At 38.5% G+C, this 7606-nt stretch overlaps 1 pseudogene; it reads left to right on the top strand.

The window, feature by feature from the left end:
• The first annotated feature begins 944 nt into the window (after positions 1 to 944).
• On the top strand, positions 945 to 6826 carry LOC118668592 (annotated as a pseudogene).
• The last annotated feature ends 780 nt before the right edge of the window (positions 6827 to 7606 follow it).

The raw sequence follows: 7606 nt of genomic DNA, 5'->3' as shown, positions 1-7606 counted from the left end.
CACTCTACACAGTTTCTCTTTCTTTCTCCTGGGACTTAACCAGGAGTTCATAGATTCAGGTTAAAACTTGTCTTTACAGAAGTGGGTGAGTGGGAGTGTGTGTGTTTGTATATTTTAACCTAATACCACACCATCCCTCACTGCCAAATAGATAGAATTCACATTTCATAATGTCTTTTAAAACTTTTAAAGCCCCACATTAAGGTAAATGACCCAGGATTCCTACAAAATATTTGCTGGTCCTTCATGAGGGGCAGACTACTAGACTCCATGGGCTTTAGATGAACAATTTTTATTTCTTACCTAGCAACATTCCACAGAGATATGGCAGGAGTGATGTTGTCTTCTCTGTTGGCTTGCAGATAATTTCCTTTAGTTATGCAGAACTTGAAGATTTGCACGAAAGGTAGGTTTCTGCAGTCATACTACACAGCATGGAGGCAAAGAGCTTTTCTGTCTGTGTCCTTGGCTGTCAATGAACTGTTAACCAACATGTTTAACTTCAATATGTAGAAAATAATCTTTCTATAAAATCAACTAGAAAAACCAAGTTTAATTAATAAATATTCTAGGACATGAGCAACTAGGAAAAAAAAATATCACTGCAGGAAAAGAGGGAATGCTGCATCCCTGGCCAGAAAACACAAGGGTTTTGGAGACTGGTGTTGTCTCAGTGGCATTTTCCACAAACAGCATCAGAAGCTGGACCACAGTTCAGAGGGGAAAGTTAATTCCTTTCCAATTATTAAATGGAAGGAAAGTACACATGTCCAACCTGCTGAACATGCACCATGCCACACACCGTCCCACACCCTGCCCTTGAGAGTTTCAGGTTGAAAGACTTTGTTTGCAGTTATTCATTGCTCAGAATCTTGAGTTCAGGAACCAGAAACACACCTCTTTACTTTCCCATTTCAGCTGACTCACCCATAGCTTTTATGGAGATGACCGTGAAAGGTCAAGGTAGGGTCTGAGAGGCCAAGATGGTGCCAGCAAAAGTTTGGACTTTGATGAATCGACATATTTGGAAATTAAAAAGAAAGAGTGAGGGAACAACTTCTTGTTCTACATACATTAGGTAGATTTTTCACTTCCCTCAAGAGTAAATAATGGACCCCAGGTTATAAAGTGAGCATCTTGACAGAAGGTTAGTGACAGAGCCTTTTCCAATCATGACTGAGAAAGCAAAGCCAAAGTATACTGAGCAAGAAGGGGCCAGTGACCTCTGGCCTTTTCTAAACCATTTCCTCTCACATTCAGTCAAAAGCTTGGCTTCTTTAAAATGATCCATGTGGTTTTCTGTCTTGTTCTAATAGGAAGTGTTGACACTCCCCCCCCCCAAAGTTATCTCTGGTATTTCCAAACAGGCCAAATTCCCAAAATTTCCACTGCAGAGAAATCCTAAGCAAGTTTGTTGGCAACTTTATTGGTCTGGGAGCCAGCTCTGCCCCAGGTGTTCTGATGTTGCCATGCACTGCAGGGAGCCAACTTAACATCTGAGAACAAAAGGAGAAAAACATTATGAAACGTGATTTCTACCTGGGATATGCCAGATAGGAAGGAAACAAGTCCTTTGTAAGGAAGCAGGTCTCAGCCTGAATCTCAGTAAAGAATGCCAGGAGGGTGGTGTTGCTGGTGGTGATGGTGGTGGTGCAGAAGGAGGGTCAAGAGTATCTAAATGAGATGCCTGACTCCAGGGAAGTATCATGATGCTGAAATGCCCATAGTGCCATAGGTGCCGGTATCTACCAACCCCAAAGTAGGGATGTGGTTCATTCTGTTGTGGTCCATTTACTTCGGGCAAAAATAAGATGCAAGATCAGATTCACTAACACAAGGCATATGAGAAAACTTCCTAAGAAGTCAGGGAACTGGAAAACATTTCTATAACTGAAACATTTGTAGATCTGTGATATCTTTGGAGATGTAGCTGGAGAATGGAGTTATAGGCAAGGATTTGGCTTCTTCTCTGGGTAGTTTAACCCAAATGTAAGGCTTTGGAGAATTCTAGTTCTTTGTGTCATGCTGAAGGCCAAAGGAAACATTGCAAACTACTCCCCATTCCAACTGAAGTTCTTTATCACTTTCTTAAGGAGATACCATGACAACATAGCAGGTAGCTTTATGCTCTTTCAGGTCCTTCTAACTTGAATAACTACATTGCTAGTTTATCATTTCCAGCTAAATCAGGCAATACCTGCTATACAGGATTTCTAAGCAAAATAATTTGCTGCAAGAAACTGTCAATTGCCTGTCTGTCTTAGTTTCTCTAAGTAGATTGACAAAGACCAGAGATATGAAAGGAAAATATTTGTGAGAATCAGAGTCCCTCCTCCCTCCACTTGGCACCACCCTTATCTTTCTTGAGTAATGTTAAGACTCTTATTCAGGTTGAAAGCTCAACCTGATGACTTTCCATTATACAATATTTGTATAATTGGATATTTGTTTGTTACTCATTTAGCTAACCATTTACCATGGACGAATCCTAAGTATATGGAAATGAACCAACTTGCATGTACTTTTTGATCAGAAAAGTTTTATCTTACTACAAATCAGACTAAAATTCACACAAAGAAGCATATTATGTGAGATACTTTATAAAAGGAACATGCATATTATCTGATAATTATTTTAGTACATTGGGTTCAAGTGGAGCTTATAAAAGGTCTTATCAGGTTATTCTTAAAAACAAAACAAAACACCACAACCTGATATCAATGAAAGTGATTAAATATTTTCTCACCCAAGCTAACTTGTGTTGGTTAAATTATGCTGGTGGATTGCATAACTGAATTAAGCAGCAGGGATAGCAGAAACCCACTTGAGGTTAAAAGAGCAATGAAGTTAAAATAACTGTGGTCTCCAAAATATTGAGTCAAGAAAATGCTCTGGGTTCATGGAGTGATTTGGAGAGAAAGCAAAAGGAATTCAGTGGTTATGTGGTAGGGTAGTAAGATTTCTGAATCAATAGTCATATTCCAACTTTTGTTGCCACACTCTGAGGAATTCACTTCTCCCTGAGTTTCATCTATAGAACAAGGTCCTCAGATTAGAAAATCCCTAAGGTTTCTTCTATGTCTACCAGTCTGTGAACTAGGTGGCATTAGTTTATGGTATCCTGGTTTTGATTACTGATACTTTTTTTTTGTTTAAGTAAATTAAAATTTGTATTACATTAGCATGCTTAGGATTTTTTTCAATGGTTTTTCTAATCCCCTGAATTCAACTTGATTAAACAGGATATTTAAATAGCTTAACACCAGAAACTCCCATTTAGACTTAATGGATATAACTGTCAACTATACTTCAATTTTAAAAAATTAATAGGGTAGGGAGATTATCAGAGCAATCTATCAAAATAGTAGGATGAAGACCTTAAATCAAAGAAAAGGATGAGGTATAGAATACTTGTCTAAATTTCAGCAGCAAAAATATGAGCACTTGGGAATTTGAAGAAGGCCCTGGTGTTCTTAAATATTTCCTTTGGACCATAAACTTTAGTTTAAAAGAATCAAGAAAACATAGAGGATTATCAAAATGAACATTTCTAACACTGAAGAAATAATATAACAAAAAATCCTTGATACTTCATAGGCTGTAAGCAAAGACAAAACCTCTTCAATAAAGGTGGTTATCTGAACGAATTTTAGCCTATAATCTATCTTTGGAAGCCTAATTTTTATAACTTCAATATCTCTTCTCAAAGAAGGAATTCTATAGAAAATATGGAAATCAATGCATTGTTGCAGAAGAAGGGCAAGACAGGGTACTATTCTAACACATAACATTCATGTCATGGCACTGTGAAGGCTAATGCTAGGCAGGCTGCAGTTGGTGGAGGAACTGATGACTGCCTCTCCTAGGGTGGGTTCCCTGAGAAACAGACTCTGAGATGGAGATTTGCCTGCAGGAGGTTCAATGAGAATTCTCTCAAGAGCAACACTTGAAAGGAGTGAGGGAAGCAAGATTGGGCAAAAGTTGAGCTATGATGCAGTTACAACAAAGACTTGAGACAATCCCACAGGAAGTTCCGGAACTGGGATGGCCTTTCAAAGTTATTTCGAGTCAAGAAAAGAAGCCTGGGTCTTTGTACATTCACATAAACTGGTCACTGGATGTGAGCTGCACAGGGGAGGGAGCATAACCTTGGGTAAAGCAGCTCCCTTTGCCTGAGGGCAATGCCCAGAGAGAAACTCGCCTGTGGCTTTAAACAGCCAATACTGACTGTCAGCTGCTGGGGGAAGGAATACATCAGTCCTGATGAGGGTTAGGGGTGCATTTAGGGTCCTGCACCACCGCATTCACTACTTTGCTTGATAGTATGGGAATTAACTCTTCACTGTGTAAAAAGCTATATAAAATAGTAACAAAATTTTAATGAATAAGAGCTCAGCTCCCAAGCAACCTCATCTATTTGGAAATATCTTCCGAAAAATAAACTGAGTAAAAATGCCTTTGAGCAGACGAAATAGATGTCTCCAAGACTATTCACTAAAGCTAGTGAACTTGATTCATAGGGATCTCTGCACAAGAAACTTGGCAATATATTGTCTATGTCCATATTCAGTGAGAAATAATAAGACAAATATTTTTTAAATTTCTCAATACAGGAAGTTTTGGTCACTAACAATGTATCTTTGAGGGAAGAGTCAAAGAATATCACGAGGGAGAAAAAATCTTAAAGGGCACAAGAGTCTGGAAACATTTAGTGTCATAGAGAAAATGTGTCCTGACATCTCACTATGCCTAAGGGCATCATTGCATTACAGACTACCACTGTGATTGATACTTATAATGATTAGATCTTCAAGAAAACAATATTCTAGCCCAGCTGGTGTGGCTCAGTGGTTGAGTGTCGACCTATAGACCAAGAGGCCATGGCTCATGCCTGGGTTGTGAGCTCCATCCCCAGTGGGGAGCGTGCAGGAGGCAGCCCATCGATGATTCTCTCTCATCATTGATGTTTCTCTCTCTCTCCTTCTCCCTTCCTCTCAGAAATTATATATATAATTATATATGTGAAAAGAAGAAAATAATATCCTATACATTTAGTTTATAAGGAGAAACAAATTTCAGAAAGATTGCTTATTCATAGCTATCCAGGATCCACCCCATTCTCTGAAGGATCTGGATAGCCAAGTTTTTACTCTATGCATGGACATGGAAATTAAAGGTTAATAGGCATGGCTTCAACCAAGGCTTTAGTAGGGAGATGTTCACACCATACCGAAGATCAATGGCAGTGGCTCTATATCCTATTTCCTTCCTTAATCAGGTCCCCTAGGGAGTACACTTGATAAGCAAGAGGCTTAGGTACAGATTCTTTCAGGTGAATTAAACAATTAAATTGCAAGCAGTTTGGAGCATGCTCATTGCCCTCAGCAATCATCTCATTCTTGCGAACCTAGCTTAGTAAAACTTTCTACCAACAGGTAGAATTCTGCTCTGGCTAAATCATCCATTCAGTCTCTTATCTACTGAGAGAAAAGTGGAGATAAAGAAGACATAGTAAAAGCAGATCTCTGACCAGCTTTCAGAAGCTATGACGTCTATGGGAGTAAGCAGTTGTTCCCTTTCAACTGGCTCAGCTAAGTACGAGGAGAAAGTGTTCCTGAAAATTTACCTAACTGGAAAATCAATAGAAATCAATTTTTTTTTTTTTTTTTTTTTTTTTTTTTTATTTTTTTTTTTTGTGAAACGCTGAATCATTCTGATGCATGTAGCCAGACGTTTATGCAATTTCTTTTTTTATCACCGGAAGATCTTTAGTAATTGTGGGCACTCCTCTTATTTCAATAGCTTCAGAGGTTGTTGACACCTTAGATTAAGCCACTGGATACATGCCACCTTTTCCATTCATAAAGTGAAAGAACTAGACATATGCTGAAAACCTGAAAGTCATTAAAGAATAGGACTTCAATTTTTTTCTTTTACCTTGAAGTCTTAACATTCCTATAAGAACTTTATACCATGAAAACAATCCCCTAATCCTTTTTTTTATTATTATTGTAGTGAGAACTCTTAACATGAGACCTACCCTCTTGGCAAATTTTAAAGTGTACAATACAGTTTTGTTGACTATAGGTACAATATTGTATAGCAAGTAGATCTCTAGAATGTATTCATCTTGTTTAAATGAAATTTTACGCCCATTAATTAGTAGATCCCTCCTCCCTGAACCTCTGGCAACCACCATTACACTCTGACTCTATGAATTTGACTATTTTAGATACTTCATATAAGTGGAATCATAAAGTATTTGCCTTTCTGTGACTGGCTTATTTCACTTAGCATAATGGTGCAAAGAGCCCAAGAGCCAGGATATCTACTATCTAAGGCTATTGGTAAGCTGTACAGGTTTCTGGCCAGACAAACCAACTCCACCTTTAACCAAGTGGTGCTGGAGAGGTTGTTCATGAATCGCACCAACTGGCCACCTCTGTCCCTTTCCTGGATGATCCAGAAGTTGAAACTTCCTGGCCAGGATGGCAAAACCTCTGTGGTTGTAAGGACTATAACCAATGACATGTTTGTCTAGGAGGTGCCAAACTGAAGATGTGTGCATTTACTGTGAGCAGCCGTGCCTGAGCTGCATCCTCAAGGCTGGGGGCAAAATCCTCACCTTCGACCAACTGGCCCTGGATTCCCTAAGGGCTGTGGCACCAGCCTGCTTTCTGGTCCTTGAAAGGGTGGAGAAGTGTACAAGCATTTTGGCAAGGCTCCAGGAACCCCTCACAACCACACCAAACTATACCTACTTACCAAGGGCCAGAAGTTTCCTCGAGGGAGAGGCCAGTGGGTCAATCCAGGCTACAAAAACTAATTCCAGATCCTATCTTGTTATTAAAAAGATTTTGGAACCCCGGCTGGGCGGCTCAGTTTTCTGGAGTGTCATCCTGTACACCAAAAGGTTGTGGTTCGATTACAAGTCAGGGAACATACCTATGATTGATGTTTCTCTCTTACATCAATGTCTCTCTCTCTCTCTCTCTCTCTCTCTCTCTCTCTCTCTCTCCTTCCTCTCTCTCTCAAAATCAATTTTTAAAAAAACACATATTCTAGGGTGAGGATTAAAAAAAAGATTTTGGATGCTGAAAAATTCATTTGTATTTCTACATACTAGAGAGGAACAATTGGAAAGAAAAAAATTAAAGTACATTTATGATAATATTCCCAAACATATATTACATAGGGAAGTATTTGACAAGATATATGAAAGACCTATACACTGGAAACTACAAACATATTTAAGATAAATGAAAAGAGAAACCATGTTCGTGAATTAAAAGACTCAATTCTTCTCAACTATAGATTCAACGTAATACAAATTGAAGTCCCAACAGGCTTTCTAAAAAAATTAAGTTGACTAACTGAATCTGAAAATTACATGGAAACATAAAATATCTTTAGTAGCCAAAAAAATTTTGAAACTATATTACCTGACTTTAAGACTTAGTATAAAGCTATTATCAAGACAGTGTGGTATTGGCATGTGGATTGACCTATATGTCAATGAAACAAAAGGAGAGAGAGAGAGAGAGAGAGAGAGAGAGAGAATTTATTTTCAACCAAAAGTTCAAGGTAATTCAGTGGGAATAGGCTT

The sequence above is a fragment of the Myotis myotis genome, unplaced genomic scaffold (genome assembly GCF_014108235.1).
Source record: "Myotis myotis isolate mMyoMyo1 unplaced genomic scaffold, mMyoMyo1.p scaffold_m19_p_13, whole genome shotgun sequence".
NCBI classification, from domain to species: Eukaryota; Metazoa; Chordata; class Mammalia; order Chiroptera; family Vespertilionidae; genus Myotis; species Myotis myotis.
The sequence above is the reverse complement of the archived record's forward strand: the minus strand, read 5'-3'. Positions and strand labels throughout refer to the sequence as shown.